This window comes from Alosa sapidissima, chromosome 18, assembly GCF_018492685.1.
Source record: "Alosa sapidissima isolate fAloSap1 chromosome 18, fAloSap1.pri, whole genome shotgun sequence".
NCBI lineage: Eukaryota > Metazoa > Chordata > Actinopteri > Clupeiformes > Clupeidae > Alosa > Alosa sapidissima.
This window is the reverse complement of record NC_055974.1, coordinates 19107900-19129795: the sequence shown is the minus strand read 5'-3', so window position 1 is coordinate 19129795 and position 21896 is coordinate 19107900. Positions and strand designations below refer to the sequence as shown.

The following is a 21896-nucleotide window of genomic DNA, read 5'->3' as shown; positions in this document are numbered from 1 at the left end:
TCTACCTAAATAATTTAACCATTTAAACTATCCACCTATTTAACTGTTCAGTCATTCCAACTATATTAAACCTCATCTACTTAGCAACCAATATAGTTTGTTTTTACTCTGTATGATATTTTACATCATATTTTTGCATTTTCATGCACTGTATTTCCTTCAGGAAATGCTTTTCTAGTTCTTATTCTTCTTCTAACGCATTTAATGCAGCTTCAACCGTTTAACGTAGAAACTTCATTCAAACTATGTTACGTAGGTCTTACTTGGGACATGGGTGCTATGTATTTTTCAGCTTTGTAACTTTTATACTTTTTAAACTATTAATTAAAAACTAGTCAAAATTTCCCCATAGACTTAACATGGGCTGATGACATCACAATAGAGCCGTTAAGCAATTAGAATCCTATGGCAGGTGTTCGGGCCACCTGGACCAACTGCCAGTCTCAGGCTTTAAGCATACAAACTGGCCCTATTAAGACTACACATCCTGTTCAACTGCTTCCTCTGCCAAAAACTGTTTCAAAATAAAAGTCCTCACTATAATATTTTACTGTTAAACAATTTAACCCTTTAAACTACTGAACTTTTTAACTGTTCAGCCATTGTAACTGTTACTTGTCATCAACTATGACTCCTACCCACTGTAGCTAGTTAGCTAAGTTAGCTAAGTAACATGGTTAGCATAGTTAGCATGTTAGCATGCTAGTTAGCATTTTTAGCAAAACTGCTAAAAATGATTAGCTAAGTTAGCTAAGTCACATGGTTAGCATAGTTAGCATGCTAGCATGTTAGCATGCTAGTTAGCATTTTTAGCAAAACTGCTTAAAATGATTAGCTAAGTTAGCTAAGTCACATGGTTAGCATAGTTAGCATGCTAACATGTTAGCATGCTAGTTAGCATTTTTAGCAAAACTGCTAAAAATGGTTAGCTAAGTAATGTGGTTAGCATAGTTAGCATGCTAGCATGTTAGCATGCTAATTAGCATTTTTAACAAAACTGCTAAAAACGTTTAGCTAAGTTAACTAAGTAACGTGGTTAGCATAGTTAGCATGCTAGCGCTAGCATGTTAGCATGCTAGTTAGCATTTTTATCAAAACTGCTAAAAACGATTAACTAAGTTAGCTAAGTAACATGGTTAGCATAGTTAGCATGTTAGCATGCTAGTTAGCATAGTAACTTTGTTAACATTATTATCTTTGTTAACATAGTTAGCATAACTGCTAGCAAACATTAGAGCCATTCCAATTGTCAGTTATCCTCAACTATCTACCTAAATAATTTAACCATTTAAACTATCCACCTATTTAACTGTTCAGTCATTCCAACTATATTAAACCTCATCTACTTAGCAACCAATATAGTTTGTTTTTACTCTGTATGATATTTTACATCATATTTTTGCATTTTCATGCACTGTATTTCCTTCAGGAAATGCTTTTCTAGTTACAGTGCATGAAAATGCACTGTACTGTTCTTCCTAGGCTTCTTCTTATTCTTATTCTTCTTCTTCTTCTAACGCACTTAATGCAGCTTCAACCGTTTAACGTAGAAACTTCATTCAAACTATGTTACGTAGGTCTTACTTAGGACATGGGTGCTATGTATTTTTCAGCTTTGTAACTTTTATACTTTTTAAACTATTAATTAAAAACTACTCAAAATTTCCCCATTGACTTAACATTGGGCCTTTATGACATCACAGCAATTAGAATCCTATGGCAGGTGTTCGGGCCACCTGGACCAACTGCCAGTCTCAGGCTTTAAGCATACAAACTGGCCCTATTAAGACTACACATCCTGTTCAACTGCTTCCTCTGCCAAAAACTGTTTCAAAATAAAAGTCCTCACTACAATATTTCACTGTTAAACAATTTAACCCTTTAAACTACTGAACTTTTTAACTGTTCAGCCATTGTAACTGTTACTTGTCATCAACTATGACTACCTACCTACCCACTGTAGCTAGTTAGCTAAGTTAGCTAAGTCACATGGTTAGCATAGTTAGCATGTTAGCATGCTAGTTAGCATTTTTTAGCAAAACTGTTAAAAATGATTAGCTAAGTTAGCTAAGTCACATGGTTAGCATAGTTAGCATGTTAGCATGCTAGTTAGCATTTTTAGCAAAACTGTTAAAAATGATTAGCTAAGTTAGCTAAGTAATACTGTTTTATACTAAAATACTTTTTAACTGTTCAGCCATTGTAACTGTTACTTGTCATCAACTATGACTCCTACCTACTGTAGCTAGTTAGCTAAGTTAGCTAAGTAGCATGGTTAGCATGTTAGCATGCTAGTTAGCATTTTTAGCAAAACTACTAAAAATGATTAGCTAAGTTAGCTAAGTCACATGGTTAGCATAGTTAGCCATGTTAGCATGCTAGTTAGCATTTTTAGCAAAACTGCTAAAAATTATTAGCTAAGTTAGCTAAGTAACATGGTTAGCATAGTTAGCATGCTAGCATGTTAGCATGCTAGTTAGCATTTTTAGCAAAACTGCTTAAAATGATTAGCTAAGTCAGCTAAGTAACATGGTTAGCATAGTTAGCATGCTAGTTAGCATAGTTAGCATAACTGCTAAAAATAATTAGATAAGTTAGCTAAGTCACATGGTTAGCATACTTAGCATTTTAACATTGTTAGCATGCTAGTTAGCATAGTAACTTGGTTAGCATTATTATCTTTGTTAATATAGTTAGCATAACTGCTAGCAAACATTAGAGCCATTCCAAGTGTCAGTTATCGTCAACTATCTACCTAAATAATTTAACCATTTAAACTATCCACTTATTTAACCGTTCAATCATTCCAACTATATTAAACCTTATCTACCAAGTAAATCATTTACCTATATAAACTATCCACCTATTTAACTGTTCAGTCATTCCAACTATATTAAACCTCATCTACCTAGCAACCAATATAGTTTGTTTTTACTCTGTATGATATTTGACATCATATTTTTTGCATTTTCATGCACTGTATTTCCTTCAGGAAATGCTTTTCTAGTTCTTCTTCTTCTTCTTCTTCTTCTTCTAACGCAGTTAATGCAGCTTAAACCGTTTAACGTAGAAACTTCATTCAAACTATGTTACGTAGGTCTTACTTAGGACATGTGGGCTTTGTATTTTTCAACTTTGTAACTTTTATACTTTTTAAACTATTAATTAAAAACTAGTCAAAATTTCCCCATAGACTTAACATGGGCTGATGACATCACAATAGAGCCGTTAAGCAATTAGAATCCTATGGCAGGTGTTCGGGCCACCTGGACCAACTGCCAGTCTCAGGCTTTAAGCATACAAACTGGCCCTATTAAGACTACACATCCTGTTCAACTGCTTCCTCTGCCAAAATCTGTTTCAAAATAAAAGTCCTCACTACAATATTTTACTGTTAAACAATTTAACCCTTTAAACTACTGAACTTTTTAACTGTTCAGCCATTGTAACTGTTACTTGTCATCAACTATGACTCCTACCCACTGTAGCTAGTTAGCTAAGTTAGCTAAGTCACATGGTTAGCATGCTAGCATGCTAGTTAGCATTTTTAGCAAAACTGCTAAAAATGATTAGCTAAGTTAGCTAAGTCACATGGTTAGCATAGTTAGCATGCTAGCATGTTAGCATGCTAGTTAGCATTTTTAGCAAAACTGCTTAAAATGATTAGCTAAGTTAGCTAAGTCATATGGTTAGCATAGTTAGCATGTTAGCATGCTAGTTAGCATTTTTAGCAAAACTGTTAAAAATGATTAGCTAAGTTAGCTAAGTCATATGGTTAGCATAGTTAGCATGTTAGCATGCTAGTTAGCATTTTTAGCAAAACTGTTAAAAATGATTTGCTAAGTTAGCTAAGTAACATGGTTAACATAGTTAGCATGCTAGCATGTTAGCATGCTAGTTAGCATTTTTAGCAAAACTGCTAAAAATGATTAGCTAAGTAACATGGTTAACATAGTTAGCATGCTAGCATGTTAGCATGCTAGTTAGCATTTTTAGCAAAACTGCTAAAAATGATTAGCTAAGTTAGTTAAGTAACGTGGTTAGTATAGTTAGCATGCTAGTGTGTTAGCATGCTAGTTAGCATAGTAACTTGGTTAACATTATTATCTTTGTTAACATAGTTAGCATAACTGCTAGCAAACATTAGAGCCATTCCAACTGTCAGTTATCGTCAACTATCTACCCAAATAATTTAACCATTTAAACTATCCACCTATTTAACTGTTCAGTCATTCCAACTATATTAAACCTCATCTACTTAGCAACCAATATAGTTTGTTTTTACTCTGTATGATTTTTTTACGTTATATTTTTGCATTTTCATGCACTGTATTTCCTTCAGGAAATGCTTTTCTAGTTCCGTACGCAATTTCTCTTGAACAGTTTAACTTAGAAACTTCATTCAAACTTTGTAACGTAGGTCTTCAAACAGATCGGGTTGCTATGTCTTTTCAACTTTGAAACTTTTATACTTTTTAAACTATTAAAGAAAAACTTATTAAAAATCCCCATAGACTTTGGGGATTGCCGATTGTGACATCATAATACGGCCGTTAAGCAATTAGAATCCTATGGCAGGTGTTCAGGCCACCTGGATCAACTGCCAGTCTCAGGCTTTAAGCATACAAACTGGCCTTATTAAGACTACACATCCTACACATCCAACTGCTTCCCCTGCCAAGAACTGTTTCAAAATAAAAGTCCTCACTACAATATTTTACTATTAAACAATTTAACCCTTTAAACTACTGAACTTTTAAACTGTTCAGCCATTGTAACTGTTACTTGTCATCAACTATGACTCCTACCCACTGTAGCTAGTTAGCATGTTAGCATTCTGAACTAACCTGCCATAGGATTCTAATTGCTTAACGGCCGTATTGTGATGTCATAATCATAATGTTAAGTCAATGGGGAAATTTTGATTAGTTTTTAATTAATAGTTTAAAAAGTATAAAAGTTACAAAGCTGAAAAATACATAGCACCCATCTCCCAAGTAAGACCTACGTAACATAGTTTGAATGAAGTTTCTACGTTAAACGGTTGAAGCTGCATTAAATGCGTTAGAAGAAGAATAAGAACTAGAAAACGCAATTCCAGGGAATTACCAGTGCATGAAAATGCAAAAAATATGGTGTGAAATATATTGTTAAAACAGATGATGTGCTAATTGGCAACCAACATGATGAGGTTTAATATAGTTGGAATGACTGAACAGTTAAATAGGTGGATAGTTTATATAGGTAAATGATTTACTTGGTAGATAAGGTTTAATATAGTTGGAATGATTGAACGGTTAAATAAGTGGATACTTTAAATGGTTAAATTATTTAGGTAGATAGTTGACGATAACTGACACTTGGAATGGCTCTAATGTTTGCTAGCAGTTATGCTACCTATGTTAACAAAGATAACTAGAAAAGCATTTCCTGAAGGAAATACAGTGCATGAAAATGCAAAAATATGATGAGTTCATATGGTTAAATTATTTGCTTGGTAGATAAGGTTTAATATAGTTGGAATGACTGAACAGTTAAATAGGTTGATAATTGAAATGGTTAAATTATTTAGGCAGATAGTTGACGATAACTAACAGTTGGAATGGCTCCTATGTTTGCCAGCAGTTATGCTAACTATGTTAACAAAGATAATAATGCTAACCAAGTTACTATGCTAACTAACATGCTAACAATGTTAAAATGTTAACTATGCCAACCATATGACTTAGCTAACCTAGCTAATCATTTTGATTAGTTATGCTAACTAGCATGCTACCATGCTAATTATGCTAACCACGTGACTTAGCTAACTTCGCTAATCATTTTAACAGTTATACTAACTATGCTAACTAGCATGCTAACATGTTAGCATGCTAACTATGTTAATCATGTGACTTAGCTAATCATTTTTAGCAGTTATGCTAACTAGCATGCTAACTATGCTAACCATGTTACTTAGCTAATCATTTTTAGCAGTTTTGTTAAAAATGCTAACAATGTTAGCAATGCTAACATGCTAACCATGTTTGCTAGCAGTTATGCTAACTAAGTTATCAAAGATAATAATGTTAACCAAGTTACTTAACTTAGTTAACTTAGCTAATGTTTTCATTTTTAGTAGTTATGCTAACTAGCACTATGTTAACCATGTGACTTAGCTAACCTAGCTAATCATTTTTAGTAGGTATGCTAACTAGCATGCTAACATGTTAAGTATGCTTACCATGTGACTTAGCTAACTTAGCTAATCATTTTTAGTAGGTATGCTAACTATTTTAACTAGCATGTTAACATGCTAACTTAGTTTTTAAACTTAAAAAGGAGCATAAAACTAAAGTAGCTTGTATGGCCCCCGAGTGTAATGGTAGGCGACTTTGTTTTAGTAGTAAACGAAATTGCTTTCAGATTTGGCATTCTGCAGAAGGGGATGCGTTTCGTGATGAGCCATAGGTCTTCTGTGTTCAACCTTCCGGTTCCCACCCCCACCAACCCTCCCACCCTTCTCTGTGTGTAAGTGAGAGTGTATGAGTTTGTGTGTATGTGTGAGTTTGTGTGTGTACGCGTTTTCTCCACAGGCTTGTTCTACTATGTGATCTACTTTCAAATGTTTAGACTACATTTATTGTTGAGTGATATTGAAGTTGATTGTATCTCTAGCTTTTCATTAACTTATATTATTTTATATATGTACATAGTTTTCATATTACACTGAATCATATAAGAAAGTTTTATCTGTTGAATCACATGTGTTTTATGTCTCTATTCCAAAATGGTCTTAAATAAATATATTACTTCCTGTACTACTGGTAATGTTACGTGTTTTTTTTTTCATTCTTATTGACTGTATCATTTGCTTCTATACAAATAAATGGTTTATTCTTATAGACCAAATAAATCTAAACCATTGTGTCTGACTTCATTATTAGTTTTTATGCATACTTATATGTTGTTGGTGAGAAAGAGAATGTGAATTCTGTCAACATTCTAAATCCCGTTTTCTGCATTTTTTACACTGATCACTACATTTATCATAACTTTTGAAAGGTTAAGGATATTCCATTTCAGTTTTTTTTGTTAAATAGCACACAACTTGCTGAACAAATCATACACTCTATATTTTCCTCTATCTTGTAGAGAAATATGATAAAAAATCCATTTTTAAGTGAACTATGTGAGAGACTTGACGTGTCTTAATATCTCCAACATCAAGTATGCAGCTAATAAGGAAATAGAATTGTTATTTAATTAAACAAGGTGAACTTCTCCCCACTGTGGAATGCAGAAAAGGATGCTACAAGGAAGGGAATTCAAACACACTCAACACCTTACCATCTATTGATGTCATTGTGGTTGAGATATCTGACATTTTTCTGTTAAAGATTGGCATGGAGACAATGGGACATGGTTGCCTTTGTCAGTGTCCTTATGTGAACTTGCACAGGTCAACTTGCTCATCTTTACTTGCGTACCACTTCACACCAGTGCTTCAGACCAGAGCTGATGCTTCAGCAATAGCCGTCACTGAAAAGCTGTAAGTGTTGTTGAACACAGCTGATTGCGATAAACATAAACCATTGTTGCCTAATTACCAATTATTCATTACACCTGTCTGTAGTATCTACTTTTTTTGTGTTTTTCACATATAGTATTTTGCAGTATTTTTAAAATTACAAAATTACTATTTTGCATTTGAAACACATATTACATGTTTCAGAATTACTACCCATCCCTGGGAACAGGCAGATTACATCTTTATAGTTGGCCATATAATGACATACTTAGGTTAATACTGTATTTCACCAGTTAGGGCACAAAAATGGCCAGTAGCTGCACTGTGTAGCCTATCTTGACATGTCTTTAAGTTTTGGGTTAGAATATACAGGTAGTGGGCTCTCTGAGTAGCCTAAAGTTACAGCATTTCTATCACAATTGACCAGACTTTGACCTTTTGTCTTCTTTTAACAAAATTCTGGCTATGATTGTTCCTTGTATTGCATCATGAGCCATCACTGCACCTATTGCATTCTACTGTAGCCTTAAGCCTAGCTCAGTCATTATGTTGTACCACATCACCCTCCATTAGAAGTGCAATGAGCTGCATTGAGCATAATAAACTGCATTTAGAATTCCAAATCCATATTTCCAGATATTTTGGTAAAGTAACTTAAAGGTTCCATGTGTAATGTCCGCCAAAAAATCAATTCATACTCCACATTCCATAAAAGATGGGGCAGTATACCTCCAGAAAGTGAGTTGGTCTACCCTAGATTAACAACCGAGACACGTGTATTGCAGTTTGGCTGGCGGTTATGTTGCCCGCATACCGCCTCCCATGGCCGAAACTGGTATTATGACACCTGTCGGGCTGTGGCTAGTAATTTAGCATGCTAATTTAGGTTGATCTCTCTGCAGCACTATACCTTGTCATTTTTTTAATGACATCATCGCCCTTATTTCTTCTCATTCTTTTGATGCGTGTAGCTCATTTTTTGGATATTTTTACCTCAATTCTTACACATGGCACCTTTAAAAGTAATACAATAGTAGTGTAATGCCTTACAATTCAGAGACAGTAATATTATGTAATGAATTACTTTGAATAAGTAATACATAATATATTACGATTTTGAAGTAACTTGCCCAACACTGATTAAACCACATGTCACTGCTTGACTAAATAAAAAATATAGGCTACTGAACATGCATGGAGATCGTCATAGTTGACAGAAATTACGATACTGATTATATAATAACCTATAGGTCCAAATCTAAATGTTTGGGTTCAGTTTATGAAGTGTTGCTACAGCATGATACTGTGTGTTTGTTATTTATGGGGGGGAATCAGGGGGGAATTTTGGTATCGGTGGGCTTGTGTGTGTGTGTGTGTGTGTGGGGGGGGGGGGGGGTCGTCGGTCCAGTAGTGGGCCAGTCCAGGAGAAAATTGCCAGGGCCGAATTTTGTTCCCAGTCCGACCCTGCTCAAGCATGAATGAGTTTGTAAGTTAGGCTACGATGTACATAGACGGAATATGATTATTCTAAAGTTTCACTTGTAAGTAGCCTTCAGTTTAACATATTTATCTAACACTGTATATCTTTCTTCTATTTCTGTTAGGTGCCGCTTCACTCAACTGGATGGTCAGGCTGACTGCAACCGTAGGCCTACTGAATAGATGGCAGGGAAGCACAGCACACGGGAATTTATAAATGAAGAAGAGTGAATAAATGCACTTGCTTTTCAAACTGATAACAAGTTGTCAATGGTTATTTATGCAAGCTTGTGTAGCCTAAACCAGACATACCTAGGCCTAGCCAAATGTATCCTGGCTGTAGATAAAGCAGGGTATGAATTTCCCAATATTTTGCCAGATTTATAGTGGTTTACTGCGGTTTAATATGAATTGAAATACCATTGAAATCGCATTGATCTTTAGTTTGGTTGTAATTTCAACATTGTTTCAATATTTATTTTAATTGAAATACAATTGAAATTCCGCTGGTCTATAGTTAATAAATCAACATTGTTTCAATATTAACTGAGGGTGCAAACTGATGTTAAATCAACATCGAAATCCGACATTGATTCAATGATTTATGGTTGACAATGTAATGTTGATTCTACATAGTTTCAATGCCCGTCTGCTATCTGGGATAGTTGATGACAAGTAACAGTTACAATGGCTGAACAGTTCAAAAGTTCAGTAGTTTAAAGGGTTAAATTGTTTAACAGTGAAATATTGTAGTGAGGACTTTTATTTTGAAACAGTTTTTGGCAGAGGAAGCAGTTGAATAGCGTGTGTAGTCTTAATAGGGCCAGTTTGTATGCTTAAAGCCTGAGAATGGCAGTTGGGACAGGTGGCCCAAACACCTGCCATAGGATTCTAATTGCTTAACGGCCGTATTGTGATGTCATAATCATAATGTTAAGTCAATGGGGAAATTTTGATTAGTTTTTAATTAATAGTTTAAAAAGTATAAAAGTTACAAAGCTGAAAAATACATATCAGAAGAATAAGAAGCCTAGGAAGAACAGTACAGTGCATTTTCATGCACTGTAACTAGAAAAGCATTTCCTGAAGGAAATACAGTGCATGAAAATGCAAAAATATGATGTAAAATATCATATTCAATGACTGAACAGTTAAATAAGTGGATAGTTTAAATGGTTAAATTATTTAGGTAGATAGTTGACGATAACTGACACTTGGAATGGCTCTAATGTTTGCTAGCAGTTATGCTAACTATATTAACAAAGATAATAATGCTAACCAAGTTACTATGCTAACTAGCATGCTAACAATGTTAAAATGCTAAGTATGCTAACCATGTGACTTAGCTAACTTAGTTAATCATTTTTAGCAGTTATGCTAACTATGCTAACTAACATGCTAACAATGTTAACCATGTTACTTAGCTGACTTAGCTCATCATTTTAAGCAGTTTTGCTAAAAATGCTAACTAGCATGCTAACATGTTAAATTGTTTAACAGTAAAATATTATAGTGAGGACTTTTATTTTGAAACAGTTTTTGGCAGAGGAAGCAGTTGAACAGGATGTGTAGTCTTAATAGGGCCAGTTTGTATGCTTAAAGCCTGAGACTGGCAGTTGGTCCAGGTGGCCTGAACACCTGCCATAGGATTCTAATTGCTTAACGGCTCTATTGTGATGTCATCAGCCCATGTTAAGTCTATGGGGAAATTTTGAACAGTTTTTAATTAATAGTTTAAAAAGTATAAAAGTTACAAAGCTGAAAAATACATAGCACCCATGTCCTAAGTAAGACCTACGTAACATAGTTTGAATGAAGTTTCTACGTTAAACGGTTGAAGCTGCATTAAACGCGTTAGAAGAAGAAGAATAAGAAGAAGCCTAGGAAGAACAGTACAGTGCATTTTCATGCACTGTAATAAGAAGAAGCCTAGGAAGAACAGTACAGTGCATTTTCATGCACTGTAATAATGTTAACCAAGTTACTATGCTAACTAGCATGCTAACAATGTTAAAATGTTAACTATGCTAACCATGTGACTTAGCTAACTTATCTAATTATTTTTAGCAGTTATGCTAACTATGCTAACTAGCATGCTAACTATGCTAACCATGTTACTTAGCTGACTTAGCTAATCATTTTAAGCAGTTTTGTTAAAAATGCTAACTAGCATGTTAACATGCTAACTATGCTAACCATTTGACTTAGCTAACTTAGCTAATCATTTTAAGCAGTTTTGCTAAAAATACTAACTAGCATGCTAACATGCTAGCATGCTAACTATGCTAACCATGTTACTTAGCTAACTTAGCTAATCATTTTTAGCAGTTTTGCTAAAAATGCTAACTAGCATGCTAACTATGCTAACCATGTGACTTAGCTAACCATTTTAAGCAGTTTTGCTAAAAATGCTAACTAACATGCTAACATGCTAGCATGCTAACTATGCTAACCATGTGACTTATCTAACTTAGCTAATCATTTTTAGTAGTTTTGCTAAAAATGCTAACTAACATGCTAACCATGCTACTTAGCTAACTTAGCTAACTAGCTACAGTGGGTAGGAGTAATAGTTGATGACAAGTAACAGTTACAATGGCTAAACAGTTAAAAAGTTCAGTAGTTTAAAGGGTTAAATTGTTTAACAGTAAAATATTATAGTGAGGACTTTTATTTTGAAACAGTTTTTGGCAGAGGAAGCAGTTGAACAGGATGTGTAGTCTTAATAGGGCCAGTTTGTATGCTTAAAGCCTGAGACTGGCAGTTGATCCAGGTGGCCTGAACACCTGCCATAGGATTCTAATTGCTGTAATGTCATAAAGGCCCAATGTTAAGTCAATAGGGAAATGTTGAGTAGTTTTTAATTAATAGTTTAAAAAGTATAAAAGTTACAAAGATGAAAAATACAAAGCCCCCATGTCCTAAGTAAGACCTACGTAACATAGTTTGAATGAAGTTTCTACGTTAAACGGTTGAAGCTGCATTAAATGCGTTAGAAGAAGAAGAAGAATCAGAAGAAGAAGAAAAAGCCTTGGAATAACAGTACAATGCATTTTTATGCACTGTAATAAGAAGAAGCCTAGGAAGAACAGTACAGTGCATTTTCATGCACTGTAAGAAGAAGAAGAAGACTTCGGATATCAGAACAGTGCATTTTCATGCACTGTAATAAGCAATGACCGTACAATCTCAGGTTGGCATGTCTAGTCTGACTGATTGTGCAGAAATAAGTGTTGAAGGATTGCTGACATGAACTAAGAGAGCTGGTGGTTATCTCCACCCCAGGCATCCCAATGCTTACATCCTAAGGCTACATACATCCACACTATTCCATTTACATTTGAAACCAAACATTTCACATTACATTTGAAACCACTTTTATTAAATTTGCACCTCTCATCTACACTACACTACCCCAGCATTTTAGAGCTCCTGAAACGGGCCAGTTTGAAAACCCAGGCCCTGTTTTCATTTAAAAACTCTGGCTTTGCATTTTAATGTAGATAGTGAACTTCGCAAACATCTGAAAATGATGACGTATAAACCTATGTTCCCTTCCTGATTGGACCTTGTCAGTACGATGTTTCTTGACTCTCCATGACTCACTTTTATTTTACTTACCACTACTAGTGAACGAAGTACAACCTATACTGGCCTTGCTGTTTTTGGTAGCATCTGTAGTGCGGTTATATTCAGCATTTTACAATGTTACAGTTACAATTGCGTGTGTGGTCATGTAATTTGTGTGAATGGTCATGTGATTCACATTTTAGGGGTCCAGAGCAGCCAGAGACTTTCTAATGTGGAGACACAGCACTCAAAAAATACTCCATAGAAATACATGGGGCTAGTTTGTCACGCCAATATGGCCGTTGTCTACACATATCCCACCCCTTCCTCGGCAAAGCGTCGACATGTAAATACATTGAGCCAATCATGTGGTGTGATGTGAATACATTGAGCCAATCATATGCTGTGTTGTGAAGACATCGTGCCAATCATGTGTTGTGATCTCGCCGCTGGAGCAAGATTGGTGTCGTGAAGCCTTGCGCACGCGCAGTTCGACCCAAAGACTGTGCCCGATGAGTGCCCAACGTTGGTATATGACCGCCGAGTGGAGGGACTTGCCTAAAAGGACTTTGGAGCAGCCAAGGTAATTGCAAACGTGCAATCTGGATGGAGATTGTAGTTGCTTTAAAACGCCATTCTAAAACGAAAACAGAATAGTGTGTGGATGTAGCCTAAAGCTGCAGCTGGCAAGATTTTTTTTTATCATATTCACTGAAACCGACACTATGCTCCGACAGAACATAAATCAGCTGGTTTTAGAAAAAAACCCGCATTTCTACCTCCACCTTGAGCCTGTTATTTGTTTTGCAAAAATCCACAGCTCCCAGTTCTTCTGGTCCAATCAGAGCAGGGCTGTGTGAGATCTGACGACTGTCAATCACAGTCTGGTGCACACTGACGAGCACGAACTCGATGAGATGGTGCTCGGTGATAGTGGGGGAGGGGCATGAGAGTTGTAATCAATCAAAATGTTGGCTAAGTCCCCTCAATCTGTCAGACTTGCCAACTGCAACTTTAAGAAGCAACATGAAAACCACTCTTCTAGAGTGTGAGGTAGAAGAAATTGATTCCCACAGTGAAGCTACCTTATTGAATACATGGTCAGGGATCACCTGCATTGCCTTCATGAACCATCTGTTGGCCGTGAGCCACTAGTTGAAGCTGTCGTTTTATCAAACAGGGCATATTACTCCACTGTTCTCTGGCTACCCACTGCAGCACACATTTTATCCAATTTATAGGCTCACCTATCACGTGACTACTGGGTCAGATACCATCTACTGTTTTGTAGACAAGTAGTTTTATGTTGAAACCTTTGTAGTGAAATATGAATTTTCATCATCTATAGTTGAGGGCTTAAGCAGGTTATGTGGAATGACATAGAGGTACATTTCTGTCTGCCTTGAAAACAAATGTTGAAAGATTGTGATAATTTCTTGTGACATACTGCAAAAGCCTTTCCAAGATATTCTCAGGATTTCCAACCTGAAGCACAAAACTATGCATCGATGAGGATTTCCAACCTGATGGACAAAACTATGTATGTATTGAAAGGCCTGTGTTTTGCGAGTGGCAGGTTTGTTTGTCCTTCACATGACCATATTATGTCATTGAAATGAATTAACAGAGGAGACTAAAAATAGTTAGCTATAGCCACTGATACCACAGTGTATGTCCTGGCTTTGGCCAGATGCTACAGACGCTTCAGACTTCAGATTAGTTTTTCTTTCTTTTCTCCCTTTATTGTCTTGAGCTACTTTCTGTAAACAATTTCCCCCAACATTTTTTTGTGGCAATAAAGTATATCTAGCTATATTTCTATCACGGCTGCTTTGTGCATGCATACGAAGATGACGTAATCTCAAAGTTCTGGTGCTGAAACAATGGATGCTATCAGTACATCTCTATGTTATTTCCACAAAACCATGTGCATCAGATACTGCAACAGGTCTGACATTGTTGTGACTGTTAAGTGTTGTAGAATCGTGGCTTGAGTCAACACCTGTTTAAAAACGTATTGTTCTGTTGATGTCATTGTCATTCTTCTTTGTTGTGAAAGCCAAAGCGATGACAGTGTTTTGCCATCACAAAAGCAGATAGCATTTGGAGATATGAAGACGCTTTTGTGACTGTGTGAGAATTTATACAGCCTGTAGTTGTAAATAGCTTCTCAATAGAGGATTGTGCCTTAAAGGAGAATTCCGGTGTGATATTGACCTAAAGTGCTGCTACTGGAAGAAACTGGAATCCATGCATTTCCACTGAATTATTTTTGGAATCTGATCCCTTATCATACCTGTTCATTCTTACTCGTTGCTCGACTTATCATAGCTATCTTAGCTCGACTAAATTCAAGATGGCTGCAAACGCTAAACTTCGTGAAGATACTGTCTGTATAAATCGTCTTGTAAGTAAACTACCAGTGCTTTTTCAAAGTTCTCAATGTCTCGTTTTAAATGTCAGGGCCCTCGGAAGTCTACCAATGAAGTGTGGAGATACATTGAGCCTCGTAAATGGGTGTAAAACAGTGATTTATTTGCATGGCTAGCCCGATGCCGAAGCACCACTATTGAAAAAGCTGTTGGTAGCATCGGCTAACTAGCGCCAGATTTTGGAGTGCAGGGGACAAGCCGAGATGGGCTATGAGACATACGTTCACACTCGGTATCATGTTTCAATACACTTTAGGTCAATATCACACCGGAATTCTCCTTTAAGGCCAGAGTTTTGATGGGTTTGTATAAACATGTTTTTGAATCAGTCTTTGAATCAATGCATGCAATCTGTTGGTGATCAGTGGGGTATACTACGAAGCATGTTAGACATATCGAGGCTTGACCAAGCCTTGACTCAGGGGTATACGTTAAGTGATACTACGATTGCAGTTATGTGATATATTTGTCAAACTAGGCTTTCAGCTCAGATCTGTGCGCGTTCTCGGTGTTGGGATGACTTTGGCCAATCGTGTAACGTGGAGACGCACAAGACCGCCTCTATTTAAAAACAATTACTTCCGCATTTATGAGCAATAGCTTAATCTACACTGCGGTCATTTTTTGTGTCTAACCTATAACATCAAATAAATCAATTGTCATCAGTAGTTGTATGGTATGCACGTCCATAGTGGGATATTTGCACGCACAGCACTATTAAAGCACATTCGAGATCCAAAATGTCAGTAGAGGTGGAGCTCCACCTGTAAGATATATGACAGAATCCTACACGTGAGAGAACTTCGTTTTTAAGACAATTGATTGGTCAGTGTGCAGTAGATTACACGATTTCAGCTATAACTTTGCACATAACCTCCTACCGACCAGGTTTGGTTGACAGCATAAGATACTATGGTGTTATAGCGACACTAAAACAGATCCACTTTCATGTCACAGCATACCCTGGCTTTGAGCGCAACATACCTCGCTAACCCACTAATCGAGATTCGTAGTACACCCCACTGGTGATTTCACTAATTAGTGATCAAGTGATTTCACTAATTGGCAGATCTATCTGGCTTAGATGTGCTACCTAATCAGCTGATTAAGTGAATTAGCGTGTTTCCATCCAACTTCCAAATGCGCATTTAATCTATGCGAATAAGAAATCCCGGTTGGAAACACGTGAAATGCGCATTAAAAATCCTAATGCGCATCTATATTTGATTCGCTAGAGGGGGGTGGATTAACTCTCGATGCGCATAAGGTATAATGCGAATAAAGTCGATGGAAACGGTTTATTCGCATCGTGTGACGTAACCTTCAGAGACTCTCAGCAATCTCTGGCGCTTCTCTATAACATTAGGCAACTTGATGTGTTCTCTTGCTTGTTTCCGTAGAATAAAACAAACTGAATATACACATTTGTCACTTTAGCGTCAGTTGTTTTGCTGACGCTAAAGTTTTTGCCAACAACTCGATCGGCACACATCGCAAGTTTATACAACTAGTGCAGTGCCCGTTCAAACATGCCATTCCTGTAGAAAACCTGTAGCCCGATTACATGCCCGCAGGTATGCCTGCTTTAACAATAGGATGATGGGGGAAAAACATCATTTCAGCTAAGCATTCAATAATGTATTGGCCTACTGAATAGGCTATTAGCCTATAATTAATGTGCAGTAAGCAGAATTTAGTATAATAAATAATAATAAAGCTTTATTTGTATAGCACCTTTCATACACAGAATGCAGCTCAAAGTGCTTTACATTTGAAGCATGTAACACAATAGTAGTCAGTCAGTCATTATCAATCACTTTTCTTTGCTGTTTATGATATGCTCAGCAACATATCAAAAATATAGAAAATGACGTCATAAGACTGGCAGCCTTAACCCTCTTACCCCCCACAAGCACGCCATATGGCAACTGTGGCAAGGAAAAACTCCCATATTCCAGGAAGAAACCTTGAGCAGAACCTGACTTAATAGGGGGAGCCCATCTGCTTCTGGCTGGCTGCGCCCTCCAATAGTAGCAGATGTAGAATAATCTGAAAATGTAGTCTACAGGATAAGATGAGTTAACTAAAAGCTTTCCTGTACAGGTATGTTTTCAGATCTTTTTTAAAAATATTTACTGAACTCGCCTGCTTGATGTACAGAGGCAGGGTGTTCCATAGTTTGGGGGCATAATGGATAAACGCAGCTTCTCCACTTTGTTTGTGGAGCACTTTGGGTACGATTAAAAGATTAGGATTGGATGATCTAAGTTTCCTTTGTGGTTGATAAGATATTAAAAGCTCAGAGATATATGAAGGTGCTATGCCATTCAGAGCTTTGTAAGTAATTAACATAACCTTAAAATCAATTCTATAGGAAATAGGGAGCCAGTGCAGTTCAGCCAACACAGGGGTGATGTGTTCTCTCTTCTTAGTCTTAGTTAAAAGTCTAGCCGCAGAGTTCTGTATGAGTGCCAATTTCTTTAGATGTTTTTTGGGAAGACCAGTGAAAAGTGCATTGCAGTAGTCTAACCTGCTAGTGATAAAGGCGTGAATTAGACACATGCAGTCATGCCTAAATGAATTTAGGCATGACTGCATGTGATTTCTACAGGCATGACTGCATGTGATTTCTACAGATCAGAATGGCATAACAAATGTTTTGAGTTAAGGCTATAGGCCTAGCTTATTGCATAACTTTCCTGATAGTGAAGACAAGCCATTTGCATAGGTGACGTTTCTCTGTCTGCCACTTGTTGTCTAGCTGTGTGGCACGTCTTCTGAAATCGGGACCATTAGCCTATTACTTGTTACAGTGCATGAAAATGCACTGTTCTGTTATCCGAAGTTTTCTTATTATTACAGTGCATGAAAATGCACTGTTCTGTTATCCGAAGTCTTCTTATTACAGTGCATGAAAATGCACTGTACTGTTCTTCCAAGGCAACAACAACTTCTTATTATTATTCCGCTTACCACTTTTTCCGTACGCAATTTCTCTTGAACAGTTTAACTTAGAAACTTCGTTCAAACTTTGTAACGTAGGTCTTCAAACGGACCAAGCTGCTATGTCTTTTCAACTTTGAAACTTTTATACTTTTTAAACTATTAAAGAAAAACTTTTTAAAAATCCCTATGGACTTAACATTGCCGATTGTGACATCATAATACGGCCGTTAAGCAATTAGAATCCTATGGCAGGTGTTCAGGCCACCTGCAGCCTCAGGCTTTAAGCATACAATCTGGGTCAATTAAGACTACACATCCTATTCAACTGTTTCCTCTGCCCAAAACTGTTTCAAAATAAAAGTCCTCACTACAATAATCCACTGTTAAACAATGTAACCCATTAAACTACTGAACTTTTTACATTCAACTTTTAAACGGTCTACTTGTAAACTATCTATCTATTAAACTAGCTGTCTATCAACAACTTTTAAACTATCTACATTCAACTTTTAAACTTTTAAACTATATACATTCACTAGCTGTCTATCAACAACTTTTAACTTGTTTTAAACGTCAACACTTTTCATCAACTATGAAGAAGAAGGAGAAAGCCAACGTGTGCTTCTTTTACCGATATATAGCCTATAACGATATATTTAGCTTTTCTTATCCAAACAATGTCAAACTATGCACTGCACTTACTCATGCCAGTAGCAAGACACCTGCCAAGTTTGAAATCGAACGGACCAACGACACGCAGACAGACAGACAGACGTTCCTGCAATTCATGGATAGATAGATGTGATGGCTTGTTTGTTGAGATAGGCATCCGACAACGAGTACTCGGGGCAACAGCCAGGGCCCAGTTCCCCGAAAGCATCTTAAGCCTAAGAGCGTCGTAAAGTCCCTCTTACGAATGTCTTAAGATTTGCCGACTGTTTCCCGAAACCTTCGTAGCTTAAGAGCGTCATGAAAACACTCGTAGATCTACGAGTGCTCCAGAGTACTCGTTACCGGCGGCTAAGAGCGTCTTAACAATACTTCTCACTGAGGTCACCAACAGGACATACAGAGGAATTACAACTTAGAATACACAATCCAACTTACGTTCCCATTCTTTATTGTGTTTACCTGTGATGAATCAGATTTTAGCGTGCAAAATAGCCTACATTTAATGGTCATAATAATGTGATGAAAAGCGGACAAAAATGCAATCAAGTTATGAAACAAGGATACAAGGATACAAGGATACAAGGAAGTTTATTGTCACATGCATATAGTTACTGGAAGTAAGAAATGCAGTGAAATTATGTCTGGTGTCAGCCTATTTGTGCATTAATGGGGGGGGTAAAAAGTGCAGTAGAAGAGGGGTTTAGTAGATTAAGTGGCAAGGGCTGCATAAAAAAGGTGGGGGAGGATTGGGATTGGGTGGGGGGCACCAACAAGGAGCACCCAAGAGCAACAGGGGCAAGGAAAAACTCCCTTACCAAGGAAGAAACCTTGGGCAGATTCACGGCTCAAGGGGCTAACCCAACTGCCAGGGGTCTTGGTGTGTGTGTTGGGGGGATGACAGGGGAGATGGGATAGTGTGCTGTGTATGTGGGGAGAGGGCAGTGTGCAATATGTGTGTTGGAGAAGCTTCCTCATGAGACAATGTGCTGTGTATTGAGGGGGGGGGGGCAGTGTGCTGTAAGTATGTTGGGGATGTGTGTTGGAGAAGATCCTGAAGACAATGTGCTGTGTATGTGGGGGGGGGGGGGGGGGGCAGTGTGCAGCAAGTATGTAGAGGAGGCTTACTGTAGCAAGCAGTGTGCTGTATGTATGTGAAGTGATGACAGTGATGATGTAAGTGTGTGTGTTGGGGGGGGGGGGGGGGGGGGTCAGGGACTTACTATTGCAAGCAGAGTACTGTATGTAATGTATGTGAGTGATGACAGTGAAGATGTGTGTGTGGGCGGGAGTGGAGCAGTGACTGTGTGTGTGTGTGTAGTGTGTGTGTAGTGTGCTGTAAGTATGTAGAGGATGTGTGTTGGAGAAGATCCTGAAGACAATGTGCTGTGTATGTGGGGGGGGGGGGGCAGTGTGCAGCAAGTATGTAGAGGAGTGCTGTATGTATGTGAAGTGATGACAGTGATGATGTAAGTGTGTGTGTTGGGGATGGGGGTGGGGTGGGGTGGGGGGTGGGGGGGAAGAAAGGCTAGGCAATCAAGGACATGGGTAGATGGAGGAGAAATCAAAAATAATTTGCAGTAGGCTACAGACTACACCACATGTTGTCAAACGAGACGTTGCCAGAATAGTTTGACATTATCTTAGCTAAGTGAATATTTTATTAGGCCTATGAGGTAAAAAGCAGAGAAAGCAACATGTGGTGTAGTCTGTAGCCTACTGCATCAAAATCTAAGCCTACACATTTCCTCTCTTTGTTACTCGACTTCTTTCTTATCTTCAAACGTGTTCTTAAGTGACACCGCGAAAAATGATTGCATGGTGCAACAATCTAATCTTAAAATAATTACAATTATTTATGTCTCTGTGTGGTATATAACCTACTTGAGATGCTTACATGCAGATGTCAAAGTGTTTCTATTTTCGAATTGATGTGAATTAATGTGTAGATCCGAAGTTTAAATGGTAGGCCTATAGCTGTGACGTGCAGTCACCTGAAATCACCGTCAAATCAGAGGATATTTCAGAACTATTAAGAGCATCTTAAGAGCAGTGCACGCGCGTTCACGCTACGAGCATGTTCGGGAAACAGTTGGAAAAACCAAACAAACGATCGTAAGATGAATCGTAGAAAACCCTCGTAAGAGCGTGTCTCCGTCGTTATCGGGAAACTGGGCCCAGGTCTATCATTCGTCATGATTCTTCAAACCCTGACTTGTGAATCTAAAGGTCTCCACCCACTGTTGGTCAGTGAAGTAGAGCTATAATCAGGCCTTAAAATTTAGGCCCGACAAGACCCGAGCCCCACAGAAATCAGCCCGAGCTCTGACCGAGCCCGAGACTGGCAGCTTTTTAAAAGCCCGAACCCGTTTACAGCCCGACATTATTCAAATGTCCGCACGCACGCAGCTCTTTTGCCTTTTGTCAAGAATGAGTAACATTTGACATCATTTATTCATGACTAACGTAGCCTAGGCCACTTGGAAGTTGGAACAAAGAAATAAAATAGCCCAAGTCATAGCTGCCAACTCTCACGCATTGGCCGTGAGACACACGCATTTGATTAAACACACACTCGCACGCCACACCCCCGATTTCTCACGCTGAAGTGTCAACCCGGTTGGTCATATGCCTGAAAAATGAGTTTAGCCTATGTGGGTTAAAGACAAATAGGGTGTTCCAAGCACAAAAAAATAAAATATATTAAATTGTGTATTTTTTTTATTCAATAATGTGCACAAATGTGTTACCTAGGTAAATATATATTTTTTTCCTGAGCATTTTGATTATTTTGTGTTTTTAGCATTGTCGACAAACAACAATGGCGCAAAAATGTCATTCAGTGCAACGACTAATTTATGAAAAAATACATACAGAAGGAACAATCTTAGCCATTTAAAAATTATGAGTTCAGTATATCTCTTACAATAGATTTTTTAAAACACAAGAAAGTGCTGTTACTCTGTTTTAAATTGTCTGCACCTTGTTTGCATTCTAATGTGTCTTGTGATTTTGTTAGTTTGTATAAAATAAGTTTTTGCTACGCCTTCTATTCTATTTAAAAATCAATCAAACTCCATTTTCTATAAAACAGGCATGGTTTCTCTTACATTCACATGAAAAAATATATAATAATATGAATTGTAATAGTTATTTTAAGCAAAAGTTTCTGTTGTACTGTATGACGATTTTCTGTTGTACTGAATGACATCCTCCAAAGTGTCCCGTTATGCTTCTTGGTAATATTTGGATGTTTTAACTTTAACGTCTTACACATACAGTAGCTCCTT

General features: G+C 37.3%; 1 protein-coding gene and 1 long non-coding RNA gene across 2 annotated transcripts in view; one reads left to right on the top strand and one right to left on the bottom strand.

The window, feature by feature from the left end:
* The window catches only part of LOC121689945 (mucin-3A-like), a 59191-nt gene that overhangs the window by 14683 nt on the left and 22612 nt on the right, over positions 1–21896 (bottom strand). The gene's annotated exons all lie outside the window — the stretch shown is intronic.
* Positions 1023–16333, top strand: LOC121689955. The gene is made up of 4 exons (XR_006024941.1): positions 1023–1035; positions 9254–9255; positions 10598–10604; positions 16102–16333. It is a non-coding gene; the product is annotated as an uncharacterized LOC121689955 (long non-coding RNA).